Raw genomic sequence first — 16611 nt, forward strand, 5'->3', positions numbered from 1 at the left:
TTGGGAGGCCGAGGCAAGTGGATCACTTGAGGTCAGGAGTTCAAGGCCAGCCTGACTTACATGGTGAAACCCCATCTCTACTAAAAATACCAAAAAATTAGCCGGGTGTGGTGGCACGCCCCTGTAATCCCAGCTACTCCAGAGGCTGAGGCAGGAGAATCACTTGAACCCGGGAAGCAGATGTTGCAGTAAGCCGGAATCACGCCACTGCACTCCAGCCTGGGCAACTGTCAGAGTCTGTAAGAAAAGAAAGGAAAGGATAGGAGAGGAGAAGGGAGGGGAGGGGGACAGGGAGAAGAAAGGGGGGAGGGGAGGGGGAGGAGAAGGGAGAGGGATAGTAGAGCAGAGGAGAGGAGGGGGAGGAGAAGGGAGAAGGATAGTAGAGCAGAGGAGAGGAGGGGGAGGGGAGGGGAAGGGCAAAGAAACCTCCCATATCATCCAATCACCTCCCACTAGGTCCCATCTCCAACGCTGGGAATTACAATTCCACATGAGATTTGGGCAGGGATACATATCTAAACCGTATCATCAACTATTTTTGCAACTATTATGTGAGTCTAAAATTATTTCAAATTAAAAAATAAAGGCAAAACCCATCAAACTTACAGATTATTATGTGATTTAAAGTCCCTATCTCTCTCATTCTGTATGTGTGTCTATACATTACATGTATATATCTCAGATAGCTAAATGCATGTGCTTATTTGACATACAGGTGTGTTGCTGTTGTTTTTTTTAATTTTTGTATTTTTTAAAATTTTTTGAGACAGAGTCTCACTGTATCACCCAAGGTGAAGTGCAGTGACACGATCTCGACTCACTGCAACCTCCGCCTCCTGGGCTCAAGCAATTCTCATGCCTCAGCCTCCTGAGTAGCTGGGATCACAGGTGTGCACTACCACACTGGCTAATTTTTTCCTTTTTAGTAGAGACAGGGTTTCACCATGTTGGCCAGGATGGTCTGGAATGCCTGACCTCAAGTGATCCACCTGCCTCAGCCTCCCAAAGTGCTGGGAGCCACAGTGCCCAGCCTGACATCGTTTTTATGGATTTCAAAATATAAAGTATTTACCTTGTTTGAAAGTTCACAGTGTATGTAAAATTGAAGATAGGATCCTGAGATATGTATGAAAGCATTATAATGCATAGGTGTTTGTGTGAAACATAGATTGTATCTGAGGAAAAAGCAATTGCAGTAGAATACTAATATCAAAAATATATAAATAAGATGATAGGATCCCAAAGTATAATTTTGTTTGCTTTTTAGACTAACAAAATATTACATCTCAATAAATGAAAAACATGAATGGCATATGCTTTTTCCATCCATCTAATTTTTGTTAAGAAATATAAAATGTTTTAGAATTTGACTTATATAATTCAAAAATGTTTCCTTCATATTTATAATAATACTTAAATATGGAAATGAATACATCATCTCGAATAATACTGAGTTTATTCTTGGAATGTCTTTTTTTTTTTCTGTTAGAGATTTTCTTTCATTTTCTTTTTATTTTTCCCCAGTATACTATCATGCCTATCTTTCTCCTTCACAGGATATTTTCCAAAGAGAACTTGAATAAAATAGACTTGATTACCACTGTTTTATTCTCAAAATAAGCTAATGGCTTAAGACTTGTTCCTTGATTTGAGGGGGCTTTTTGGTACACTTATTCAAAAAGGCAGATTCAAAATAAGCTCTCTACTTTTTTATTCCTCAGAATCTCTGTTTGTATGTAATTGGCTAACAAAACCCATTGCTTATTAGATTTGTGTCAGTGCTAAAAAAAAAAAAAAAAAAAAAAAAACTCCTTAAAATTATTGCAAACCTGCATCTATCACACCTGATTACTCCAGGAGGAAAAACAAAACAAAACAGAACAAAAAAAAAAAAAAGAAGAAGAAAAAAAAACTTGCTCTGGATAACATTTTATGACAATAGCTTTACATCAGAGGACTTATCTTCAATGTGTGCTCTATTCCTCATGTCACTCTTTCTTCCCCTTAATTGAGGAAAATGTGTTCAGAAGTTAAAGCTGTGGCCATCTATTTAAGGTTTTATGTTATTCAGCTTAGAAAGCAAATAAAATTTTCATATGTACAAGGGAATATAGCATCACTCAAGTAATACCCATCACATTGCACAAGAAGTGGATAATCTTTCTTTATAAAATAAAGCATTAAAGATGGAAACTGTATAGATCTTCTGTAAATCAGAAGCTGTATAACCAGCTACTTAACTCAAATTCTAAAAACAACCCAGTGTTTGTATGTGGATGGCACCAATATAACAAATATATTTCTTCAGTTAAGTCAATTATGTTAATTTGTTGAAAATAATCTGTTAAGGGCATCACTTAGTATCCCTTAAACAAAACATAGGGTGATAATTGTGCAAATTATTATTTCAACTTATTGAGTTGGCAAGGTATGAACCAAAGGCAAACTACATCTGTATTTTAGGTTAAGTAATTAGGTTCTTACAGATTGAGATTTTCATTTAAAAAGATTTACCTTTTGGATAGTATATAAAGTGAATCGGAGGACAGACTGGAAGCAGGGAGAGCATTCTGAGAGCTCTCAGGGGAGAAGGAGGGTTTGGCCAAATACAGTGGCCACACGCGTGAAAAGCCATCACTGGAGAGGCAGGACCTCCAGCACCTGGGACATTGTGAATTTGAGTGGGGAAGAGCAAGAGCCATGGATGCGATAGAGATTCTGGCTGAAGGACTAGGAGGGTGGCAGCATCAGCAAATGGTGTGGGTGGAAAATAGAAAATAAACACAGTTTTGATCATAAAAAAGCATTTTTTTAACATCTTGCAGCCATTCAAATAAAGATGTTTAATCAAAAGTTGGAAATTCAGGCCTAGATCTCAAAATCCAACTTAGGGCTGGAGATGTGGATATGGGAATCAGTCTCCAATATTTGCATTGGAATGAGACCTCCTAGAAGGAGGTTGAGTTGAAAAAGTCAGCAATTCTTGTGCAAGAATACAAATGGGATCAGAGTCTCATGGAGAAAGAAGCATTGCAAGAATACCAACTGCACCAAAAAGGTTCCCTAGGGTTAAAACTGATAAAGAAGGCTTAGGTTTCACTTTATTAGTGCAGGAGACTAATTGTAGGACAAGAGAAGAGTGATGGAAATGAGCTTATATCCTTGAAAGTTTGGATATGAAATTGTCTCTTGAAGAAATTTGGGAGGTCAATAATGCAATATGGTAATTGAAGAAGTGAGTTTGAAATGTGAGTTAGTTAAAAGACATTTGGTGGAGTTTTTTGTTTTCTTTATTTTTTCTCTGAAATCAAGACTTCAGGCTTGTTTCATTAAAAGAGTTGAGGCTGAGAGAGATGTTAAGGAATACAGGGGCACTACAGAGGTATAGCTAATGAACAAGGGAGAATAGACTTGGATGAGAAGATGGGATTAAACAGCCCGAGTAGGATTTGTCCCTTGTTAGACCGTAGACGAAAGCCAGTTGGGTAGTAGATTGTGGCTAGACCACACTTTATTAATCCATTTGTCAGTAAATACACATTTGAGATATTTCTAGATTGGACTGATTATGCATAAAGCTACCAGGCTCTCAGGAGGTCAAAAATAAATCTAGGTAGTGAAGGAAACAGATAATAACAGCAAAATATTAGTGTTGAACTTACATTTGAAGACAAAAAAGCAGATGATGTCACTTGTGAGAAAGTATGGAGAACAGCATGACCTTTAATAATCCATAGAAGAAGAAAAATCCAATGAAGATAAAGGAGAAGAATTAGAGATCAAAAGATTTATGCAAAATAAGATATGTTCTTCAATGAGAAAGATTCCATGAGAAGATGACTAAGGGAGATATTCAAGAAAAATTTAAAAGAAGATTATTTCATTATCATCAGTTATTTCATTATCATCAGTGATTTTTCTGATTTGTTTCAAAAGAAACATCAATGAACAAATTGCTAAAGCTTAAAGAGAGCATGGAAGAAGAGGGAAAAACAGAGCAAACACCATTTATTTGAGAAGTTTTAAAGTAAAAGGGAATAGAAAACCAGGCGTAGTACAAATGGAGAAACATAATGTGAAAAGGGTTTTGTTTTCTTCCCATGAAAGACGAAATCCAAATATATTGAAAAAAATGGCTTCTGTAGACCCAAGAATTGTCACTTATTTTGGCTCTTCTATATTTTGAAGAAACATTACATGGTATTAATCATCCAATAGATAATAAAAATGGAAGCATATTAAATTGGAAGAAGAGTAAAGCTATTAATACTTAAATCAGACATTACATTTAGTATTAGAATTATTAATATTTCATGCCATACATTTATCCAACTAAAGAATTTCACATTTTGAAAAAGATAAAATTGAAAGATGGTAATTTACCTTGCTATCACAAATAATTCTCACATTAACTAAAACTTGATAATTTTGTTGATTGTATGCTTATAAAAAGCACTTGGTTCCACATTTAGAAAAATATTTTATCCCAAGTACTTTCCAAAGAGTATATTATCGTATTTGCTGCCATTAATACTTAACAAATACCTGCGAAAAGCAATGGTTTTGGAGGATAACCTGAGGGCAGTGCAATCTATCTATTCTTCTAGATACTGTAAACAATTTCTAGAGTAAGCTTGTCAGTAGGGAGCTGAATACCTGCATCAAAAGTGTTGGTTACTGCTATAAATTTGTATTTACTGAATTGAGGTTTGGCGTTTTTCCATGGGGCTACATTGAGGAAAACTGTAATGTATTTCCTATGAAATTTTTTGCTGTTTTTAAATGGATCTTCTTGAACACTTCATTCTTTATGTGGCATAGTTTCTTTTATGTGAGGATTTGGGAAGTTTCTTTCTGGGCTCAGTACCTTGAGTATTATGCTTCTTCAAGCAACTCGTTAGATTTTAACAGGTAAGATGAACCTTGAAACTAATTCTGTCTGCATTTATGTGATATGCCAGAAGTTTTAAAGCCAAATTTTTAGACACTCTCCTATACAACAATTGTTTTTGGTTTTTCATATTTTTATCAAGCTAGGACATAGATAAGTATTTTTAATCAATTTGTAGAGAAATAAGTTCATTTAACAGCAAAGTTCTTTTTCCCCAATATCTTATTTCCTGTTCCACTCTCCCTTTATACTTTTATATCAATTTGTTCCCTTACCAACTTGGAAATTAGCTATTGGTTAATGACTTCTTGGGTCAATTACTAGTTAGCTGACTTACTTTTCCACACACCTGACCTATTTTTAGAAGTTATATTAAGGCCGGGCATGATGGTTCATGCCTGTAATCCTAGCACATTAAGAGGCCAAGGTGGGAGGATTGCTTGAGCCCAGGAGTTTGAGGCTGCAGTGAGCTGTGATTATACCATTGCACTTCAGCCTGGGCTACAAAGCAAGACCCTGTTTCAAAAAAAAATTATAATACATATGTTTAATTCTCTATTGGTTAATTTTGTTACATTTAATAATATACCTATAAATAGGTCTACTCTTCTGTCAAATTTTGCTAATATCATTTGACTCTTTACTTGGAAGATGAGTATATTACTTACCATGTCCTTTCTTCTACATTTTCTTATCCATTTCTACCTCCAAACCTCTGCCTCTTAGGTTGTATTTTAACATTGCCAAGATTGATAATGTTACATTTGTTTTTCTTAGTTTGTCTAAATATTTATTTAAAATATCACAAAATGGATAGCATTTATCTAATTATTTTCATCCTTTCTTATGGCTTGACATGAAGGATAAAGAAAAAATTAAAGGAGGTTTGGAAAGAAAAATAATATATTTGAGTAAAATTTAAAATAGATTTCTGATGCTATATTAGATTATCATCTGAAAAAATTTATTTGTCAGTATCTTAGAAATTCAAATATGCATCCATTCTATAACCCAGAAATTCTTCTCCTAGGCATTTATAACAAATGCTCACAGCAATTTTATTTATAATAGTGAAAAAAAAACTGGAAACATCCCAGTATCTATCAACACAAAAATGGATACAGGTTATAGTAAACTTATACAATGAAATAGTACACATAAAAATAGAAATGTGCTACTGATAATAACAATATGGGGGAATCTTGAAATTATTCTGAGTAAAAGAAGCCAGTGATGTTTGATTAATTTATTATGAAGTTCAAGAAAAGTCACAATTGGCTGGGTGCAGAGGCCCATGCCTGTAATCCCAGCACTTTGGGAGGCCAAGGTGGGCAGATCAATTGAGGTCAGGAGTTCGAGACCAGCCTGGGCAATGTGGTGAAACCCTATCTCTACTAAAAATACAAAAATTAGCCGGGCATGGTGGCCCGTGCCTGTAGTCCCAGCTACTCAGGAGGCTGAGATGGAAGAATCACTTGAACCTGGGAGTTGGAGGTTGCTGTGAGCTGAGACCATGCCACTGCAGTCCAGCCTGGAAAACAGAACAAGACTCTGTTAAAACAAAAGGCAAAATTAACTATGGTTATAGAAATCAGAAAAGTGTATGCATAGGGTGAGGACTGAGGGGATTGATGAGACTAATTTCTGGGATAATAAAACATTCTATATCTTGATAGTGAGTGAGGTTCACATGGGTGATCACATTTCTCAAAACTAATCAAACTATTCACTGGTTTTCAGTTTACTGTATTGAAAATTATTATCATTCTTTTTTAAAAAATGACGTATTGCTCCCTGAACAGTCTGCAGTCTCACTGAGAGATCAAATAATAAATATTATAATTTTAATTTTCATAATAATAAGTATTATAATATAGGTAAGCACACAATTTCAAGATGAGCATCATGTAACCCCACTATGCCTTTATCAGATCTGTTTCACTTTCCTTCTGTTGCAGATATAGCAGTCTCTTGGACACTAAGGTTAAGATAAATATGATACATGACCAGTGGAATGTAGCAGAGGTTATATTTTCTCTATCACATCTGGCCATAATCCAGATTTGTATTCCTATATATTTGTCTTTTATATATATTCCTATATATTCCTATATATTTGTCTTTTAATATATTCCTATATATATATTGCCTATATATTTGTTCATTCCTATATATTTGTCTTCTGTTTCTGTGGTGGACTTGAGAATCAGATGTTGATGACAAAAACCAAATGAAGTGAGCCTGGATCCCTGAATGACTATGTGGAACAGTGCTCCTCTGCCCTTTTCTTTCTATACTGAAATGTGATGTGGGCAAAAAACAATCATGTATTATAGTAAACCACTGGAAAGAAAGAAACAAGAAAGGAGAGAAGGAAGGAAATTAAGAAAAAAAGAAAGATGGAAGGAAGGAAAGAAAGAGAGAAAAAAAGGAGAGAGAAAAAGGAAGGAAGTTGGAGAGAAGGAAGAAGAGGGAGTCAGAGAGTAAGAAAGGAATCCATGGTTCTTCTGCCAGGGACTTAGACTGGAGATAAATAAACTATGGGAGGCAATAAAGCCATTAAAAAGACAGTCCACTGGTTGAGTAGGCTGAGAACAAATGATCACAAAGAATGAAACATATTGAATACCATCATCATGTGATGCCCCTAAAGAATAAAGAGAAGGAATCAAGAATCAGATTTTTAAGATTTTACTTTATTAATTTTCAAAGTCAAATTATTGCTTCCAAAATAATGCTGTTCTTAATGCTTCCGGTATGATGAATCTAAAATGCATTCACAACATTGACAACATTAAGAAGACAAGATGTATTTATTTGGGTCAAGAGCAGTAGGATCTAGAGAGAATATTGCTGCATATATATGTGTGTCTGTGTGTGTGTGTAATATGTTGGCATGTCTCACAATGGTTTTGCAATCAAAAAGAGTGTATTTTTAGCATAGTTCAAGTGAATTACCCAAGTGAACAAGCTAAATTTGATTGGGGTGGGGGTTTAATTTTTACATCTCTCCTAGCAAGTCTCTCAAGATTTTTCCATGATTATTTTCTTTTTATCCCATGATCTCTGACACCTAGCCACATTACATAATTATAACGACATCCCCCTACAACTAGGAAAACCTTATACATTACCCTGGTATCTTTTTGAGTCAGTCTAACATGCTCTATTTTTTTTCCTATAAGATATTATCAAATATGTGGTTTTTAACTACCAGTGGTAATGGAACTGGTTTTTGTACATCCAGAAATAACGAGAGCCTATGAAATGTAGATAGATGGGAATTTGGAAATGCACATTTATATTCATTTACTTAAGCACATTTATTGACCACTGAACACTGTGGTCATCGGATACACAGGGACCAAAGAGGTATGGTCTGAAACCTCACAGCTGACTTACATACTTCTGAATCAGTCAGGGAGTTAATCAAAAACATAATGAAGTAATCACAATTGAGTGAAGAAAAAACTAAAACACAGGATGCTCTTGATACAGGCAAACTCCCAAATTGGGGCTTAGCCAGGAGAGTTATTGGCTTCATACAGGAAAGAACTCAAGAGGGAGCCAACAGAGTAAAGTGCAAGGAAAGCAAGTTTATTAGGGTAACAGAATAGGGAAAAATGGCTGCTCCATAGACCGAGCAGGACACACGCAGAGTAGCACTTGTAGACTGCTGGCTAGCTGTATTTGTAGCTACCCCTTAATTATATGCTAAATAAGGGCCAGGTAATTCATGAATTTTCTAGAAAAGGAGTGGGGACTTCCCGGAACCAAGGATTCCTCTCTTTTTATACTACCTAAGGTAATTTTCCGGCACTGCCATGGCATTCGTAAACTGTCATGGTGCTGGTAGGAATGCCTTTTAGCAAGCTAATGAATTATAATTGGTGGATAACGAACAGTGCGGACAACTAGAGGTTGCTTTCTTTGCCACCTTGGTTTTAGCTGGTTTATTTACTGCATTTGAAACAGGAGTTTTCCCTTTTCCCCCTCACAGGGCGTGTGATAGGGGTGTGGCTCGCTTCTTCACTGCTCCCCTGCGCAAACCCATAGGGGGAGCACGCACATGAGCAGGTCATGGAGCTCCAACCCTATGGTGCTGTCTAGGGTTGAGTGTTTACAGCTCCTGAAGCCCTAGTGGGTGTGTGTTACCTTGTGCTCTCTTAGTTTTGCCATCTGCAGGTGGCTTGTGTTAATCAGTTCAATTAGACGCCTTGCCTTACTGCAAGGACAGAGGGCTTTCCGTATCTTGGGTTCTTGCCTTGGTGTACCAGAAAAATTGGATCACATGTGGGCTTCGAGAATGGGTGTAAGGTTTTATTGAATGAAGGCAGGTCTCAATGAGGTGGATGGGGAGGTCAGAAGGGGGATGGAGTGAGAAGGTGGTCCTCCCCTGGAGCTGGGCCACCCAGCTGCCAGACTCTCCTCCAGCTACCCTTGGCTGAATCCGGTGTGCTTTTCCACTCCTCTGCTCCTCTCGATGTCCAGACACTTGTGTCTGGGTCCACTAGGGTCTCAGGGTTTTTGTAGGCACAGGATGAAGGGTGTGGCGGGCCGGAGTGATCTTGGAAAATGCAACATTTGAGTGCAAAAACAGAAATGCCTGTCTGCACTTAGTTCCGTGGGACACGCCTGAGGGTGGAGCCCTCGCCAGGGACCCTGCCCTTCTCTACCCAGCACTTCTCTGCCCCCCTCCCACATCGCATTCTGTTTTGATCAGATGCTGCTTTGTTCAGTAGAGTCCTGACTGGTGATCCGAAAAAAAGTCCTGCTGATCTCCTACTATGAGGCACCCTATGGAACGAGGGCATTGAGGGGTGGCGAGGCAAGGTCCCTCCTGTCAGGAAGTGCTGTCTGAGCTGAGTCCTACAGGATGTGGGAGACCAGCCAGATAAAACTAATGAGCAGAGACTCCAGGGGAAGAGGCCAGATTGGAAGGGTAACAGGTGCAGTGTTTTACGAAGGTCCTTCTTATCTTCCTGCCTCAGCAGGGAATATAACTAGTCCTGGAAACTCACATCAAGGCCGCAAAATGGAAAATCTATTTCTACATTTTGATATAAGTTGTTAGCATGGGGAAAATAAAATCTAAAATCTGGCAAGAAATAAACTTTCAATTAAAGGGAAGTGATTATAATGATCACAGGTTTAGTACATTAACATAAAGAATAGTCAATATGTGTTTCAATGCCACAGAGTCATTTTATGTTTTAAGCAAGTAAGATCTCTCACTTTAGGAAACATTCAAGTCGTTCTCACCTAAGTTCCCACCTATGAGACCTGTTGTCAGTATGCAAAAAGCTCTTCCTAGATTTACTGACACAATAGCTAATTGTTTTAGGCACTTTTTTTAGTCTTAAGTAAAACCTTTACATGAAGATATAGAGTCTCATTCATTCGCTATAGGAGCTTGTGATCTTTTACGTTAGGTCTCCTCAAAAGTGAGGTTTTAGTTAGGAGTAAATACACTTATTCTCATCATAAAGTAATTTGCGTTACACTTCAAACCCCATAATAGTAAATTTGAGAAAAAAAAATGTTAGTTCATGCATCATACATAGCATACTTCTAATACTTTATATAGTCTCCTCCAGTTTGATAAATTATATTTTCCAAGTGATTACAAAATACTTTTCCAAAGTTTACTGGTTCTTAAATGTCAACTGGCTGGAAAGTCTGAGACTTGTGAATCCTATCTAACTTGCAAGCAAGATTTAATTTCAAAGACTCTTAGTCCGTGGGCTGGCAAACTGTAGCCCATGGGACAAATCTTGTCCACACCTGTTCTTTTAAAGTTTGTGAGCTATGAGTAATTTTTACATTTCACAAGTGTATTTTAAAAAAAAGGAAGAATAATAATAGGCGACAGAGGGGTATGTGACCTGCAAAGCCTAAAATATTTACTCTCTGGTACTTTGTAGAAATGCTTTGCTTCACTACCTCTTGGACCATCTGAAATATTGTTTTAGCTAGAAAAAATAGTGCACCTAGTGGAAATTTTTCAGTTATCAAAACCAGTAATGTTTATTCTAAAATTAACATTGTGGATGACTTACAATATGTTAAAAAAATTCTAACTTTTGGTATATATTCATACAATTTATAAGACAAGAACTCTAAAAGTAGAACCATAGGTTTAACATTTTATTACATTGATTTTAACTTTCCTTAACATCAAGCTTTGTGAGATACATATATGCTATCTTAATTATAATAATAAACCCTATTCTTCTAAGCATATATACAAATCACTGCCTCTAAGAGAGATTTAATAGCAAGAACATGAAATTCACAAATTGTTGTAAGTGGATTTTTTATTCTTTCATTGATAAATTTGGCTGGCATTTATATGTATCTGCAAAGCACTTGTATACTATTTGTCTAAATGAAGGTTTGATTATAAAGAGTATTATTCTATGCAAGAAAGATTCAACTTTGCTTTAAGTTTTTAATTTTTGATGCAGGTTTCCAGATCTTAAAGATTTTATACAAACTCAGCTGTATATCTTTTTTTTCCTTTTCACACCTATATGAAAAACTGTAAATGATTTTTTAAAAGAGCCAAGTGATATGAAAAAATGCTCCTTTTCAAGACCTATGATAGTTTATTCTTTACTTTAGTATTTACTAAATAAGATGCCCCCTAGCTAACAAATTCTTCTTTCTTTTTAGGAAACAGTGTCATTCAAACTTTTAAATTACTTGTATTAAAACTGCAGAGGAGTTTGGGTGCTGATAATCACAAAAGAAGCTTGATTTAGGTAAATGTGTGAGAAAACATAATATTGATTTTGTAAAAATTTGTAGAAATAAAAAATAAGGAGAGAAGTAAAATATGAACACATGATGTACTATCTAATAAATAGACCAGAAATCAAATGTGCATCTAAAAAGCAATATGATAAAAATTATCCATCAGACTTTAAATTTGATATTCAAATATATAATATTAAATATCAAAAATAAAATATATTGTACATAAATGGGAAGATATTTATTTCTAGTTGACAATTTGATTCTCAAATGAAGAGAGTGGAAGAACTTGTTACTTTGTCCCAAGTTTGTCTTTACTAGGTATTCGGCATCCAGTTTTTTCTTTTCCTTTTTTTTTTCTTTTGAGATGGAGTTTCGCTCTTGTTTTCCAGGCTGGAGTGCAGTGGCGCGATCTTGGCTCACTGCAATCTCCACCTCCCAGGTTCGAGTGATTCTCCTGCCTCAGCCTCCTGAATAGCTGGGATTACAGGTGCATGCCAACACGCCTGGCTAATTTTTTGTATTTTTAACAGAGACGGGGTTTCACCATGTTGGCCAACTTCTCTGAGTCTGTTTCCTGATTTGAAAAAATAGCATCCCTGACAAATTTAGGGTTTTCTTTGAGGCACAAACAATACAGACTATACTAGAACCATTTAAATAATAGATATATAAATGTTAGACATTGTTTTTATTAAATCAATGGCTACACCCCCTTTTATGTTTCCTGCCTTATCAAATACTGATATTTATGGAGACATTTCACATACATTTACACCTTTGTATTCAAGACAATCGATGGTTCATGCCTATGGTATTCTTTTGAAATGTTTAAAGCTTCAGTTAGGAAAATGTCTTAAATCTCAATATGCTTGGATGAAAGAAGTGGAAAAATCACAATCTATTGGCGCACACTTGTAGTCCTAGCTACTCAGGAGGCTAAGGTGGGAGGATTGTTTGATCACAGGAATTCAAGGGTTACATTTTGCTATGCCTGTGCCTCTGTACTCTAGCCTGGGTGATAGAGCGAGACCCTGTCTCTAAAAATAAAATATAATAATAAAAATAATAATAGAAGCACAAACTATTGATTCTGAGAATCCTGAAGAAAATATATAGGATGCATTTTTCCATAAGTAAAGCAAAGACAAACCTTAGGTAAAACACTATTATTCTAAACCTCAAATGTCCATAACATCTTTTAATTTTGCTGGTGAAATCTCAAATGCAGTATATCTAAATCTTCACTAATTATCTTTCCCTTCAAATATTGTTGTATTAGTCAATGTTATTTCAGTTGCTCAGAAAGCAACAAATAAGGAAACAGATCAAATATTCCAAAACACCTTAACAAGCTCTGGATTTAGATTCTCAAATGATGTCATCGCAGATGTGCTTACTTTGTCTTTCTCTGACATCCACTCCTTTGTAGTATCAAAATGGCCAACAGAAGCTCAGTGGGAAGAGCACCCCCATTCCTGCAGTTTTGTTTGTTTTCTTTTCACTTGCCGTGCACTGGGGATCCCAAGGTGTGGTAGGTGTCCTGCTGTTCTTCCACACCACTGTTCCAAACCTCTCCTCCCTAAATAACCTCTGAAGCACTTGTGACCATGTTATTTCATCTATCATTTTGTATTTTCCATTATGCAATTGTCTTCTACTATCTTCCTAGGAATTTCTCTTTACTCAGAGAGGGGGGATTTTCGTGCTCTCATTGTTAAAAATTGTAAGATGTATAACTTTCTTGCTTAAAACTCTTCAGTAGATTTCCCTCCAGCACACATAAATGAAATCTGGTGTGTGATCATAAGGTACAGGCCCTCCTCGTTCTGTCCTTGACCTCTCCATCTTCTCCCCTGTTCATTCCTTCTCCACACTCTTCCAACAATACTGACTTCCTTGCTGCCCCCACAAACAGGCACAGTATGCTCATGCCATTTGCCTTTCTGGCCTTTGCATAAACTATATATGTAATTGTATAATTATGTGATTTACATATAAAACATATAGAACAATATGTACGTATTACATATAACATAGTGTCAGTATTGTACGTGTATGTATACATATATATGTATGTGTGTATGTGTATATATATAGATACGTATTCAGGTTCAGGAGTACATGTGAAGCTTTGTTACACAGGTAAACTCTCATGTGACAGGGGTTTGTTGTACAGATTATTTCATCACCCAGGTATTAAGCCCAGTACCCAATAGTTATCCTTTCTGCTCCTCTCCCTCCTTCCACCCTCCACTCTCCAGGAGACCCCAGTATCTGTTGTTTCCTTCTTTGTGTTTATTAGTTCTCATCATTTAGCTCCAATTTATAAGTGAGAACATGTGGTATTTGGTTTTCTGTTCCTGCATTCGTTTGCTAAGGATAATAGACTCCAGCTCCACCTCATTCTTTTTCATTGCCGCATTATTTTCCATGGTGTATATGTAGCACATTTTCTTCATCCAATCTGGGTTGATTCTATGTCTTTGCTATTGTGAATAGTGCTACAATGAACATTTGCATGCATGTGTCTTTGTGGTAGAATGATTTATATTCCTCTGAGTATATTCCCAGTAATGGGATTGCTGGGTCAAATGGTAGTTTTTCTTTTAGCTCTTTGAGGAATCGTCATACCGCTTTCCACAATGGTGGAACTAATTTCCATGCCCACCAACAGTGTATAAGTATTTCCTTTTCTCCAAAACCTAAATGTAAAACCCAAAATTATAAAAACTCTGAAAGACAACCTAGGCAATACCATCCTGGACATAGGAATGGGCAAAGATTTCGTGCCAAAGACATGAAAAGCAATCATAACAAAACAAAAATTGACAAATGGAATCTAATTAAACTTAACGGCTTCTGCACAGCAAAAGAAGCTATCAACAGAGTATAACAGACAACCTATAGAATGGGAAAACATATTTGCAAACTTTGCGCCTGACAAAGGTCTAATATCCAGCATCGATAAGGAACTTAAACAAATTTACAAGAGTAAAACAACCCCGCTAAGAAGTGGGCAAAGGATATGAACAGACACTTTTCAAAAGTGGCCAACAAGCCTATGAAAAAAAGCTCACCAAGTAGTTTAATAATATAAATGCCATGAAAACTGCAACTCTGTCTACATTGTTGATTTGAACAACATCTGCTACATAGAAGACTCAGGTATCCCCTGAATGAATGAATGGTGAATGAATAAATATATAAGTAAATGTGTGAATGAAGCATTTTAGCAGAAGGGCTAAAACAGTCTCATTGAGTTAGGTGCCCACCCCTGGTGGTAGGGAGTAGTGTCTGCCTCTCTAGCATCATATGGATTAAGAGTGAATTTTTGATTTTTGATTTTTTTTTTTTTTTTTGAGACAGAGTCTGGCTCTGTCACCCAGGCTGGAGTACAGTGGCGCGATTTCAACTCACTGAAACCTCTGCCTGGCTGGTTCAAGTGATTCTCCTGCCTCAGCCTTCCAAGTAGCTGGCATCACAGCATGCATGACCACACCTGGCTGATTTTTGTATTTTAGTAGAGATGGGGTTTCAGCATGTTGGCCAGGCTGGTCTTGAACTCCTGACCTCAGGTGATCAGCCCACCTTGATCTCCCAAAGTGCTGTCATTGCAGCTGTGAGCCACTGTGCCTGGGGAAGAGTAGAATATTAAGACTGAACTTTTTAAAGAAAATCCAGATGCTATTACTCAAAGAGAAGAGGTTGCTGAGCAGTCGAACAATAAATGTTCATCCTATCATTCCCTCTCTTCCCTTTTCTGTCACCAATGCCTGCACACTAATATCTTGGAATAGGTTGATTATATCTTCTACTCCCTTCTTTCAAGATGTTAATAATTCTTCTTTTGAAATATCAAATCTGTCTTTTTATTTATTTATTGCCCATACCACCACATTGGTGTTGACCTTCAATTACTTTTTGCTAATCTTCTTGCTCCCAGTGTGATTTCTCATTACCCTGGATCTCATCAATATGGCTTTCATTGTTGTTTCTTAACAACAACAACAACAACCACAACAACAACAACACCCACAACAACAACACATGCTATATTATTTTGTCTCTAATCAGATAGAACCTGTTAAAACATTTATGATTTTTTTCAACATAAATTCTTTCTCCCAGTCAGACTTGTGTCTTTATTCCTATTCCTTGTTGTCTATTCCTGAACACCCTTGGTTCATGTTTCCCGAGAATCTACAATCTTAGTTCAAAAATTCACTTTACCAATAAGCGCATCAAATCTTTTTGTGAGAGACATACAGGGGAAAGGAAAAGTATTTTTTTTTAAGTCCTAGAGAGGTTACCCATACAGAGCAAAATTTCAGCATAACTATCCCTGGACTCTGGGTCTTATACCCTAGGTCTGAAATCCTCCTTTATGCCAACCTATTCTTCAATATATCCTATGCCCTTTCTCTCTTGTCTTTTAACCACCACTCTGTCCTTCTATGCAGCTGAGCTCTAACTCTGTGGAATTTGCCTGATTTCATAGCCTTCACGGAATTCCAAATATAGGTAAAATTACTAGTTCCATAATGCACTTCCATAGTTCCTTTTAATGCTGCCTTTCACCATATCTTTTCAGATTTTATTTTAGGCCTCATAAGACTGCAAATGTCCTAGAGACAGTGTTTCAGGAGAGTTTTTTTGTTGTTTGTCTAAATATTGACATAAAACCTAGCAACATGCTAAGCACATAGTTAATTTTCAAGTTAAAGTTGTTTGGTGTCTTTTGTTGAGTACTACTTAAGATATTAAATTTTGGATTAACCCATATCCAATCGTAGATTTAATTCAAGTGATTTTGGTCAAGGATTCTAATTGTTCTTGCATTTGAAGTCAGAGAACCCAACAGAAATCTTAAAATATAGCCATGGTTTAATGGAATACTTGGTTAGATTTTTAGATTCTTTGTAAAACTAACAGCCGGCTAGAAAAGTACCTACAAAGAAAAT

General features: G+C 36.5%; 1 protein-coding gene across 1 annotated transcript in view; it reads left to right on the top strand.

Annotated features, from left to right (window-relative positions):
• Window positions 1-16611, top strand: part of CNTNAP2 (contactin associated protein 2) — a 1422658-nt gene that overhangs the window by 24351 nt on the left and 1381696 nt on the right. The gene's annotated exons all lie outside the window — the stretch shown is intronic.

Source organism: Hylobates moloch, unplaced genomic scaffold (genome assembly GCF_009828535.3).
Source record: "Hylobates moloch isolate HMO894 unplaced genomic scaffold, HMol_V3 SCAFFOLD_1, whole genome shotgun sequence".
NCBI classification, from domain to species: domain Eukaryota; kingdom Metazoa; phylum Chordata; class Mammalia; order Primates; family Hylobatidae; genus Hylobates; species Hylobates moloch.